This window comes from Canis aureus, chromosome 24 (genome assembly GCF_053574225.1).
Source record: "Canis aureus isolate CA01 chromosome 24, VMU_Caureus_v.1.0, whole genome shotgun sequence".
NCBI lineage: Eukaryota > Metazoa > Chordata > Mammalia > Carnivora > Canidae > Canis > Canis aureus.
The window spans coordinates 12908863-12922088 of record NC_135634.1 but is presented as its reverse complement, the minus strand read 5'-3'; positions in this window follow the sequence as shown (position 1 = coordinate 12922088).

Sequence of the window (13226 nt, the reverse complement as noted above, 5' to 3'; positions counted from 1 at the left end):
GTGTTAAAGGACGAAGTAGTATTCTACAGAATCACTCTCTCCTTAAAAAGGAATTGTTCCTGGGAAGCCTGGGTGGCTCAGAGGTTGAGCTCAAGTCTGCCTTCGGCTCAGGACATGATCCTAGGATCCAGGATCAAGTCCCACATCGGGCTCCCTGCATGGAGGCTGCTTCTCTCTCTGCCTGTGTCTCTCCCTTTCTCCTGTGTGTCTCTCATGAATAAATAAATATTTAAAAACTAAAAAAAAAAAAAAAAAAAAGGAATTTTTCCATTCCTAAAAACTTGATTTAGAATCTTTAAAATTTTGATCAAGAGCAGGAGTGTTTTCCTGTATATAAATGTCAAGAGCAGATTATCCATTTTGTAAGTCAATCAGAGAAGGACGAACATTATATGGTCTCATTCATTTGGAGAATATAAAAAATAGTGAAAGGGAATAAAGGGGAAAGGAGAAAAAATGAGTGGGAAATATCAGAAAGGGAGACAGAACATGAGAGACTCCTAACTCGGGGAAACGAACAAGGGGTGGTGGAAAGGGAGGGGGGTGGGGGTGACTGGGTGACAGGCACTGAGGGGGGCACTTGATGGGATGAGCACTGGGTATTATGCTATGTGTTGGCAAATTGAACTCCAATTAAAAAAAATATATGTAAAAACAAAACAACAAAAAAAAGATTATCCATTTTGATTCTCCATCTATACAGTACATGTTGGAGGAGGTGATTAGTACTGAGATCTCACATGCACCTGCCACCTGCTTCTGCACTTAGGGAGCAGGCCCCTCCAAGAGCTTCCTCAGTCTCCTCCTCCTGGCTGCTCTCCAATATAAATGTCTGTGGAGCTCCCACAGCCCAGCAAGGTGTTGGAGAAGTTGAAAGGGAGCCCACCTCTGCAGTTGGCGGGCTCCGGGGCTCCCTTCCTGTGGCTCCTCTGGATGCATCTTCCCCATCCAGGAACCAAACTCTTTGGACTGAGTCCCTAATTTAGCCAGTAGAGATGGAGTTACCAATGCTCAGCCCTCAGTTTTAGGAACTGCTCTTCAGGCTTCCTTTAGAAAGCTCTAAGACTTGAGCACAAGTGTGACTCAGCAGAACTCATTTTCCTGGGGCAGCCCAGGGGGCTCAGAGGTTTAGCGCCATCTTTGGCCCAGGGTGTGATCCTGGAGACCCGGGATCAAGTCCCACGTCCGGCTCCCTGCATGGAGCCTGCTTCTCCCTCTGCCTGTGTCTCTGCCTCTCTCTCTCTCTCTCTCTCTCTCTCTCTCTCTGTCTCTCATGAATAAATAAATAAAATCTTTAAAAGAAAAAACTCATTTTCCATTTTACCTCTTTTCAGAAAGCATAGTCTCTGAGAAATGTAAGCCAAAAGCAATGGCCTCCACCCGCAGCCAGTGACCTTTTAGTGTTATGTTAGTCTTCGCAAATGGCCCACAGGTCATGGGGAAGGGACCGAGCAGCTGGTTTTACTTAGAGTAGGCTGAGCACTGAAGGACACTTCCTCAAATCTAATTCTGGAAGGTGGCTGTGGAGCTTTGAATTTGCCTGTTTTTTCTTCCCACCCCCCACCTCCCAGGGCGGGGTTGGGGTGGGGGGATAGGGGTGGAAGAGGTGGTACAGGTCTGCCTCAAATTTACTGGTACTATTAATCATTCCTTCATGGATTATGTGACTCAGCATGGCACTCACATTTTTTATATTTACATAATCCCTATCCCTCTTAGAGGTTATGCCATTGTCTTTGAATCATGAAGAGTATCTGGCCCACAATCAGTGCTTGCTTAATAAACATTATGTGAGGTGAATTCCTGATGAAGTGAAGCCTCACACTCCCTTAAGGAGTGTTAAACTTGTAAGTATTCTCACCGGGAGGGATGAGTTGGCTATACTAAAACTGTGTGGACAATAACACTTACGATGTATCATCAATGGGCCAAACATGTTAGGCCTTTTTTCCTCAGCTTTATTGAGATACAGTTAACATATAACACTGTGTTAGTTTAAGATGTAAAATGTGGTGATTTGATGTAAGTATATATTGTGAAATGATTACAGTAAGGTTAACACATTATCTCAGTTACCATTTTTGTGAGTAGCAAGAATATTTAAGATAGGCCTTCACCTATGTCCATATAGTCATCTCAACCCTATGAAGAAGATAGTATTATGCCCATTATATAAATAAGGAAACAGGACTCGGTAAACAGTTTGCCCAAGGTCACAGCGATGGGAAGTGGCAGGAATGCTGTCTGAAGCTGTCTGAATCTACAAACCTATATTCTTTCCAGAACTTTGTGCCAACCTGGATCTAAACTCAACTCCCTCAAAACACAGGACCGGAGGGCACCTGGGTTGGCTCAGGGGTTGAGCGTCTGCCTTTGGCTCAGGTCATCATCGCAGGGTCCTGGGATCAAGTCCCGCATCAGGCTCCCCACAGGGAGCCTGCTTCTCCCTCTGCCTATGTTGCTGCCTCTCTCTGTGTCTCTCATGAGGAGGAGGAGGAGGAGGAGGAGGAGGAGAAAGAAGGAGAAAGAAGGAGGAGAAGGAGAAAACACACAGGACCAGGATATCTTAGTGTATAATGAGCCAAGGATTTCCAAGTTAAGAGGCTAAAGAACTTGTGTAACTAATGCATTTTATTGGTTACCGTGTACTTCTGGAGACCTGACTAGGCAAGCCCCACCCAAGGAACAGGGCCAGGAGCAGTGTTTCCCCTGGGCCAGCTTAGCCATCCAAATCCAGGAGGAAAGCTCTTAACAGTTCTCTGGTTAAATGGCAGCTGCTGGAATATCTAAGGGAATTTAAACTCCCACGTGAAGCAAAGATTTTCATATTCAGCCTCTGCTTTCTTCCATCCACAAGAATAGAAGGTTTTGGAGTTAAGAAATCCTAGCATCAGGACCTCTCTGGTACATTAAATAACATCATCCTGTGACCCACAGAGAGCATGCTGCCCCCACCTCGACCCCCTTCGAAAGGTGGGTCAACAGGTGCTGGGATAAGCCCTTCCCTCATCCAATGCACAATAGTGAGAAGCCAGGCGACGAACATCCTCAGGTTTGAAAAGACTGCTAAGAAGTGTGCACTCATACCCACGCGAACACATAAAGAAGTAAGTAAATTAGTTAATCCACATTAAACTGCCAATACAACATAGTAAGCAGAATTCAGAGGAATTTTATAAATAAATAATTTCGACCTGTGTTACCAGGCTATAAATCTCAGTAGAAGGCCCTGGGCATTATCACGAAATGAACAACAATAAACAGATTTGGGAGCATCATTAATAGTTGAGCTATTCTCCCATCTATCTAGCCCTGTAACTTGCACCTTTACTCTTCCTGACTTATGAAAACTCCCTATGTGCAACATGAACTCCAAATATAACATCCTGATGAAATACCTGAGAGACATTTATCTCCACCAGGTAGGTGTATAGCGCACCCTCCATGGTTGTCCACCATCCTTCCTAACTGGTTCTTTCTCATTAATTCCTCAGGTTTAGTTCCTTCAAGACAAGCTAGTATATACTGCCCAGTTACAAGCCTCCATTTACTCCAAGTTACAGACCTGTCAGTCTGATAAATAGTCTTTCAAAGCTCAGTGCCGATTTACAAACAAAAAAAACTGCAAAACTGTTTTTTAATCCCATCTCCTACGTGAAGAACAAGCCATCCACTCACTCACTCACTTGTTCCATAAGAGAGCTAAGCAAATGTGACAGGTACCATGCTGGGCCCAGATTGGAACAATCGAACTCCTGGCCTCAGAATCTTTTAAGCCATGTTCATGTCTGCCAAATTTAAAGGTAGAGAGTATCTGGCCAGCAGGATGTTTACTTCTCAAATATTTTTTGGCCCTGCCTGCAATATTGCAATTTTCCATATTTGGGAAGCAATTGGTGGTTGGTCATCAGCACAAAAACAGCACAGGTGCTTTCATTTTCAATTAAAAAAAACAGTCAAAATTTTCATTTTGATGAGTTCTAGAAATATGTATATATGTACCTATGTATGTATGTACATATGTATCTATGTATCACACACTCTTAAAAATAGTTGTGTGAATCCCAAAAATAAACACAAGGCAATATATAATATATAACTAGATCATGTAAAACTATTAGAAACACACTAGGAACAAGACAAAAAATTTACAAATAGATGATATGTTCACAGAAAATACAAACATGAAAAATGTTCAATTTACTAGCAAAGAAAAAAATGCAAATTAAAATGATTTTTTTTAATTGCTGGATTTGGGGGTGTTTTTTGGAAGGGAATTCTGCTAACCAGAGTATGGTGATACACATACTCTTGGAAAACAATTAGCAAGTGGGTAAAATGGCTCAGTATTTCCAGAAATCATTGAAATGTTCTCTGTTAAAAACAAAGAAATCGTGCTTCTAAAAGTTACATAGTGAGGTTTTGCATTCAATTTAGTATATATTCTTATCTAGTTATTGCTTGGCTTTTTGTTCTTGCCCTGGTTTGAATAATGCTGCTTTAGAACCATATTAACAAGCAGAGCAATAATATCAATGTAAAAATGTAATTACATCACAAACTTATTTTCTTGCTTGTTAATTATGTTCATTTTCCCATTCATTATAAGGTTGGGATGTTCTTTTGCAGGATGCTATATCTGCTCTGAATTAGCAAACAATAAATTACTCTTTCTCTCCTAAAGCCAGAACACAACAGGTCTGGAAACGAGGAGGAAGGAGTGACGAACCTCAAAATCAAGATTAATAATTCACTCTTAGAGACATGTGTTCCCTATCCCTAAATCTCTGAGTCTGTTTCAGATCCAGTGGAGAAAGAGTACTACCAGGGTCATGATAGTGATTGCGCTGAATTGGAAGTTAAGACTGTCCCATGCAATTTCCGCCTCTTCTTAGATGGAACTGCTGAACTGGGAGTTTGATCATCAATATTAAAAGCAAATTAGCACCATATCTTGGGAACTCGAGGAAGTTTAAGAGGGATCCTGGTACATCTGTGAGTGATCGTGCTTAGCCATAAAGGTTAGTGGAGGACTACTAAAGCTTTAAATAGCCATGGGCACATGGGCTAGGGTCATGCCTAGTACGTACAGTGCCTGTGCATGAATAAGAGCAAAGTATCTTGGATGTCTGTGATGGTGTATTGGTGAGCTGAGGGCCAGCTGGATTTTGCCTCCATTCACAAACCCTCCACTAGGAGCCCCTGTGTGTGTTATGTCACTTAGAGTTGTAAGCAGCAGTCCTGCCAAAGACTCTGACGCCCCATGAACAAAGTTTTAGGTTATCCCACTAGACAAAGAGCCCTGACAGCTACAGTGCTGGCTAAAAGCAACCCGATCATGGAAGGAGCAGTAGAGGAAAGAGGTCAGGAATACCTCTATATTGGCAGGACCAGAGGAAGAAACAAAGACTATTCCTTTTTATGATTTCAATGAGTTTTGTCTCTTTCTTCTTCCTTTCCCTTCCTATTGTATATAGTGTCTTGGTTGGGGGTTGGATTTATCCCTGAGTCTGCAGAAGTATGGAACACTAAGACAGAGCTGGAGGTAAAGTGAAATGGGCTGGAGATCCTGGGGCCCGCTGGCCCCATGACATCACTTCCAGAAGCAATGATTGGGTGTGACACTGCTGGTACTTCTACCGGTAAAGAAGTGAGTGGGTCGCTTTGTAGGGCAGTTACACTGGGAGAGATTGGGATATTTCTGGAACTGTGTGTGTGTGTCCTCCCAACCCAGGGGAGGACTGAAATGATTTCCTCTGCTCAGTACTTTTTTGCAGTCTTGGCTTTGTGACAGATTCTGCCCCAGCCATGGGGGTGAGTACATGAGCAAGGCTGGGTCGGTCAGACAAACTGCTTCAACCATGAAGTCAAAAGTATTGCTACAAGGGTGCAGTGGGGCAGCAGGAATCCTTATGGCCAGCAGAGAGAGCTTGTCATGGGGCCAGAAAGTTGGGGGGAGGAATGAGGCATGTAATTGAAGGAGAGTGGCAGGAGGCAGGAGTAGGCACATGGGAAGTCTAAGCCACTAACAATCTTACCTAAGGCTTCAGGATCTGCTTGAGCCTGACCTCATATTAATACTGCAGTTGAGGGGCACCTGGATGGCTCAGTGGTTGAGCGTCTGCCTTCGGCTCAGATCATGATCCCAGGATCCTGGGATCGAGCCCTGCATCGGGCTCCTTGCTCAGCAGGGAGCCTGCTTCTCCCTCTTTCTCCCCGCTCTGGAAACTGAAGTGCTGCTTCACAGGTCCAAATGTGTGATTTTTGGATGACATCCAGTTCATAAGGGGCAGTTCAGGTCATATGGTCACTTAGTGTTCTAGGTATTTAGTGTCTACCCAGACCCAGTTGCAATCTGGAAGCCTTTTCCCAATAGAAGATTAGCTATTTGCCTGGGACAGTGTGGCTCCCCTCTTAAACACTATGATCTGAACTGTAATTCTTCCAAACGGGTTTCCCCCAGGCTTCACAGAGCATCTCCATCTGCTGCAGACACACTGAGTATCTATCAATGGATCTGCTAGATCACAGGGCCCAAGGATAACAGCCGCCTTGCAGCCTAAACTAGCTAGAAAGCATCTCTTTGCCCTTGGCACCACAAAGACTTTCTAGCTTTACAGATTTCTCAGTGAATGAGTAGAGAAGCACATTCACATATAGTCGAGTAGGACACTACATAATATATTGTCCAAGCCTAGGCACTTTTAAATGAAAGGAGTCCTATTTAAAATTGTATCAGGACAGCAGGCATAAACTTGGATTGTTCCAGACAAATAAGTCACTCTAGATATGTATATTGCCTCCATGATTCAAAGAAGCTTACCAAGCATTTTGACTTTTCTTTAGTGGTAGGGGGTGCAAACTATTATGTCAATGGCCTGTGTCCCCATTTTAGTCATAATCTGCCTATTCTCTTCTTGGCTCCAGCCTTTCCCCTGCAGGAAGATAAATGCAGTGTTCGTGTACGAAGGGTAAAGGGGGTTACCTAGTGGCATCTATGAGTGAGTGAAGACTAACATTAAATCTTGAAGAACTGCATGGGGATGCAGGACAAATAACCTCATCCTTTAACTACTTGTATGAACTTGAAAATCACTTGGCTAATATTAATTGCAAGATATGTATGTCTTTCTCTTGCCTACAGTTGAAGTTCATTGCTGCCTGGTAAGAAGATCCTGCTTTTTCCACTTGCCTCATCTAATTCCCAGAGATTTCTCTCACACTGAGAATGGGCAATTACAGTGTGGGAAAGGTATTATTATAGCCAGTGAATGTAGATGTATAAGGGTATGGACTGATATATCTGCAGGGAGAAAAATGATGAAGGAAAAAATTATGTCAGATATTCTAAAAGCTAAAGACTTTGAAAGAATATTGTCATTCCCTTTCTTTGCAAGAACACATTTCATCTGATTTGTTATCATTCTCTCTGTTTTCAAAAACACACAATCAAATACTTTCCAAACTTATACTGTAAGTTTATATAAGTGTGAGTTGGTTTGCCTTTAGAAAAGTGGGATAGGGATCTTGCGTCTTACTCATGTGTAAAAAAAGGCTATGAAATGAGTATATTAAGAATGAATTAATATATTAAGAACTGAAGTGAACTTCTGCTTTGGGCAAGATGGAATAATAGGGAATTTACCATACACATGAAACAATTTTTTAAAAGCCCCAAATACATGAAAGAATGAGAACAGTTTTTAATACATTGGACAGCAGGCATCAAAGGACAGTGATCTCTGAGTGAGAGAAAGCAAATGAGGTGAGACCTATGATTGCCTCTGCATGGAAAAAGTTACTATGCTGCAGAGCAGGGAGTCGGGGATGAGGCAGAACCTAAAGATTCCCCTGAGTTGAGGTGACAGGGAAGCTGGGGAAAACAAGGCAGCTGTAGTGAACTGTAGTACACAGTGGAAAGCACTAAAGCAGAAGGAGCTAGACAAAAAAATAAGTCTGGAGATCAGCAAAGGGCCACTCTCAAATACTCAACTGAATATTGATCAGTTCATGTGTCTAAGGAAACTTCCTGAGGCCAGGAAAAGAACCTCATGAAACGGTTAAAGGGAACAATCCTCAGAGCTCATAGAGTCAGAAATAGTACCTGTTTTGACTAGCCATAGTGGAAAGCCTAACAATTCACAGGATATCAGATAGAGAGTATTCAAAAGGATTTTGCCTCATTGCTGGAGCAAAATTAGCCCTAGACCAAATAGTGCTCTGAATCCACCAAAGCTTAAAGGCAAGACTCAAAAGGATCAAATTGTTTCCAAGCAAATTAATAGCATTCCAGGACAAAGTTCAAGAACAATTATAGGAATACAAAGATAAATAGTACCACCAGGCAAAATTCCCAATGTCTGTCACCTAATAAAAAACTAAGACAGGCAAAGAAGCAGAAAAACACAAGCCATCGTAAGGAGAAAAATAAATCAATAGAAGATGACCTAGAGATGTCAAAGATGATAGAATTAGTAGTTAAGGACAATAAATATGTTCAGGACAGTATAAGAAAGATTGAATGTTAAGTAGAGACACAGAAGATATAGAAAGACCCAACTCAAATAGAGATAGAACTAGTATCTTTTTTTTTTTTAAGATTTTATTTATTTATTCATGAGGGACACAGAAAGAGAGAGAGAGAGAGAGAGAGAGAGAGGCAGAGACACGGGCAGAGGGAGAAGCAGGCTCCATGCTGGGAGCCTGACGTGGGACTCCATCCAGGGTCTCCAGGAACTCACCCTGGGCTGAAGGCGGCGCTAAACCGCTGAGCCATCCAGGCTGCCCTAGAACTAGTTTCTAAGATGAAAAATGCATTGGATGAGATTAATGGCAGATTAGACATAAAAGAAAAGATTAATGAATTTTAAGATGTAACAATAGAAACTATTTGAAATAAACTACAAAGAGGGGTACCTGGGTGGTGCAGTGGGTTAAGTATTGGACTCTTTAAAAAAAAAAGATGTATTTATTTTTATTTTAGAGAGAGAAGGTGGAGAGGAGAAGCAGAGTGAGATAGAGAAACTGAAGCAGACTCCACACAGAGAATGGGGGGACTCAATCGCAGGACCCTGAGATCATGACCTGAGCAGAAACAAGAATTAAGCACTTAACCAACTGTGCCACCCAGGCACCCCAGGCATCTGACTCTTGATTCTGGTTCAGGGCATGATCTCAGGGTTGTGGGATCAAGCCCCAAATCAGGCTCTGCACTCAGCAGGAGTCTACTTGTCCCCCTGCTTGTGTGTGCACATGCTCTCTTTCTGTCTCATAAATACATACATACATACATACATACATACATACATAAGATCTTTTTTTTTTAAAGGAAAGAAATTACAAAGAGAAAAATGACTGAAAAGGGAACATAGCTCTGAGACAAACTCAAGTGACCAAATACACTTGTAATTAGAATCCTAAAAGATGGTGAGGGGTAGAGAAACATACATGAAGAAATACTGTCCACAAAATGTCCAAATATAATGAAAACTGTAAACACATGGACACAAAAAACTCAACATATTCCAAGCATTTTTTTAAAAGGAAGAAAACCGGGCAGCCCAGATGGCTCAGCGATTTAGTGCCACCGTCAGCCCAGGACCTGATCCTAGAGACCCAGATCGAGTCCCACGTCTGGCTCCCTGTGTGGAGCCTGCTTCTCCCTCTGTCCATGTCTCTGCCCCCCCCCCCCCCGTCTCTCATGAATAAATAAATAAAATCTTTAAAATAAATAAATAAATAAATAAATAAATAAATAAATAAATGGAAGAAAACCACACCAAAGCACATTAAAATGAAATTGCTTTAAACCAGTGATGAACACATGATGTCAGAAGCAGCCTTCCCACCCACACCAAAAGACACAACACATTCAGAAAAGTAATTATAATGTCCAAAGCAGATCTCAGGGAGAAACGAAGCTAGAAGGCAGTGAAGCATCTTTAAAATACAGAAAGAAAAAAACAATTGTCAACCTAGAATTCTTTACCCAGTTAAAGTATCTTTCAAAACTGAAAAATCCTTGTCAATCCCCTCATCCTCACTCTGTCAGGGAACCACCAGTCGTGCCCTTCTTTGCACACTGGGTCTTCCAGGAGAGAGTTTCAGGACCATGGAATCAGAGGCCCCTGCTGCAGCTGACACCTCCTCGAGTCCCTTGTGAGCACATGTAAGAGAAAAAAATGAAGCAGGGTCAGGATGAGGCACTATGGTTTTGATTTTTTTACACATTTTTGGCACTTTTTTATTACAAAAGTTATACACTGCTTATTTTTTAGGAGAGTGCACAAAAAGAAAAGAAAGTTATACTCTCCCCTTACTCTTACTTTTTTTTAAAAAAGATTTTATTTATTCATTCACGAGAGACAGAGAGAGAGAGAGAGAGAGGCAGAGACACAGGCAGAGGGAGAGGGAGAAGCACGCTCTTTGCAGGAGCCCAATGTGGGACTCCATCCCGGACCCCAAGATCATGCCCTGAGCCAAAGGCAGATGCTCTACCACTGAGCCACCCAGGCATCCATCTTTTTTTAAAAAGTCCTCAGAAATAGTTTAAGGGCATAATAGCAAATAAACATTTTTTTTTTAATCAACAAAATTTGTAAAGACCAGTGAGACCCTGTAGTTTCTGAACCAAGACCACACTCTCCTTCCTCCCTTGGAGCTCAGAAAAACAGAAACTCCACTTCAGACTGATGCAGAAGACAAAAACACAGGGCTGACTTTGACTCCAGCTCCCAGTAAGTGAGTTGTTTTCTCAGAAGGAATAGGATATCAGCATTTTTCAGCCTGTCCCAGTCTTTTGCTAAGACTAAGTACTGAGCCAATTGTCTGAGAGGTTGCACTTCCTTCTCCCACCTAGTTCCTACTGGTGAGACAGAAACTCTACCTTGGGCACAGTGCCACTGAGAATTCTGGGTTCCTCATTGCCCTCGTGCTGGTTCATAAGGTCATGGTTCTATGCCAGGAGAGGCAAGCCAAGAAGATCTGAGGCTACTCTTCCCCCTTCTACCTCATGCTAAGCTCCTAAACTGGAAGTGTCACTCAGAGAGAAGAACACTATTGTCCCCTTCCTAACACCAAAGTCCTGACTCAGAGATTTTGCCTACAGGAAGTAGCAGACCATAAAATAGCCCCTAATCTTTTCCCAAAGCAGCTGACTTCATATGCAGTGAAACATGGAGAAATTTAAGGGTAAAGGTGCACTCAAAAACAGTGGAAATTGTGTTGAAAGGAAATTAGGAAAACACTGGTAGATTTGTTAAACATAGGCTAAACTTAAGACTGCTAATTTGCAGCAGAGAGCCCCAGGAAACGATAGCTGGCAGTAGCCCTTCTATTTTATCAAATACTGACCTCAGGAACCAGTCCTTCGAAGAAGCTGGAATTTGATTGGTTTAGTCTGTGGAACAATTCATGCCCCAGAACATTGTTCAAAACAATAGAGCAATCATCCCACAATTTGTGGCACTTAACAGCTGAGTGTGGTCTGGGGAAGAGATAGCTAAAGAGACTGCTGGCAAACCACTGTTATCCCCTGCACACCAGGGGGCTGCACACCAACATCAGAGGCTTAACACTGTGTGTGTGTGTGTGTGTGTGTGTGTGTGTGTTGGCTAATACACATCACTAAAATAAAAGCTAGTCACTAAACAAATAAGCAAACAAATAACAATAACCAGAGCTGAGGGGCAAGGGTAGGGATAACCAGAACCCAGAGTTACTATTATGAATTATCTAAAATGTCCCATTTCCAACAAGAGTGTGAGGCATAGAAAAAAATAGGAAAATATAACTTATACACTGATAGAAACAGGCAACAGAAACTGCCTTTGAGAATGACCAGATAAATATTGGATTTAACAGACAAAGATTTCGATGTAGCTATTATACATATGTTCAAAGAACTAAATAAACCATAATTTACAAAATAAAGTATGCTGATAATGTCTCATCAAATAGTCTTGACAAAGAGATGAATTAGAGATAAATTATTTTAAAAGAATCAAATACAAATTCTGAAGTTGAAAAATATAATGATTGAAATGAAAAATTTACTAGAGTAGGGATGCCTGGGTGGCTCAATGGTTGAGTATCTGCCTTTGGGTCAGTTCCTGATCCCTGGGTTCTAGGATTGACTCCTGCATCATGCTCCCTGCAGGGAGCCTGCTTCTGTCTCTACCTATGCCTCTGCCTCTCTCTCCGTATATCTTATGAATAAATAAATAAAATATTTTTTAAAAAAAGAAAGAAAGAAAAATTTACTAGAGGATCTCAACTTATGGAAGAAAAAAATATTAACAAACTTAAAGATAGAGTGATGGAGGTTATACAATCCAAAGAACAGAAATAAAAAGAATGAAGAAAAATGAGTGGAGCCTCAGAGAAATGTGGGATAACATTAAGCAAACCAACAAACATGTAATAAAAATACCAGAAGGAAAGAAGAGAGAAAAAGGAAAAGAAAAAATATTTAAAGAAGTAATGGCTAAAAACTTTCCTAGTTTATTGACAAACACTAACCCACATATCTAAGAAGCTCAATAAATTCCAATAAGATAAACGCAAAGAAATCCATAACCAGACATCATAGTTAAAAGGTTGAAAGGAGAAAATCTTGAAAGTTGCAAGAGAAAAACAACTCATCACTTATAAGAAACCCCAGTAAGATGAACTTACTTCTCATCAGAAGCAATGGAAGCTAGAAAACAGTAGAGTAACATATTCAAAGTGCAAAGAAAAAAATAACTGTTAATCAAGAATCTTATATGTAACAAAGCTATCTTTCAGAAATGAAGGGCAAATGAAGACATTACCAGATAAACAAAAATCAAGAGAATTTTTTGCTTGCATATCCAGCTTACAAGAAATAGTAAATAAGTTTTTCAGGCTGAAAGCAAGTGACCCCAGATGATAATTCAAATTCCATGAAAAGATCAAGAGCACTGGTAAAGACAGTTTAGGTAAGCATGAAATCAACAGTGTATATTTCTTCTCCTTTCTCCTCTTATTTGAAAAGTAATTGTATAAGACAATATGTATGTAATATATTGTTGGGCCCATAACACATAGAAATGTAATAATTTTCTCAATAACAGCACAGAGAAGATAGATGGGAACTAAGCTATATTGTGACTCCAAAAAAATGACTATAGATGATAACTTGAATCCATAAGAACATATGGAAAGAGACAGAAATAGTAAATGAGAATATTAATATAACAAAAGCA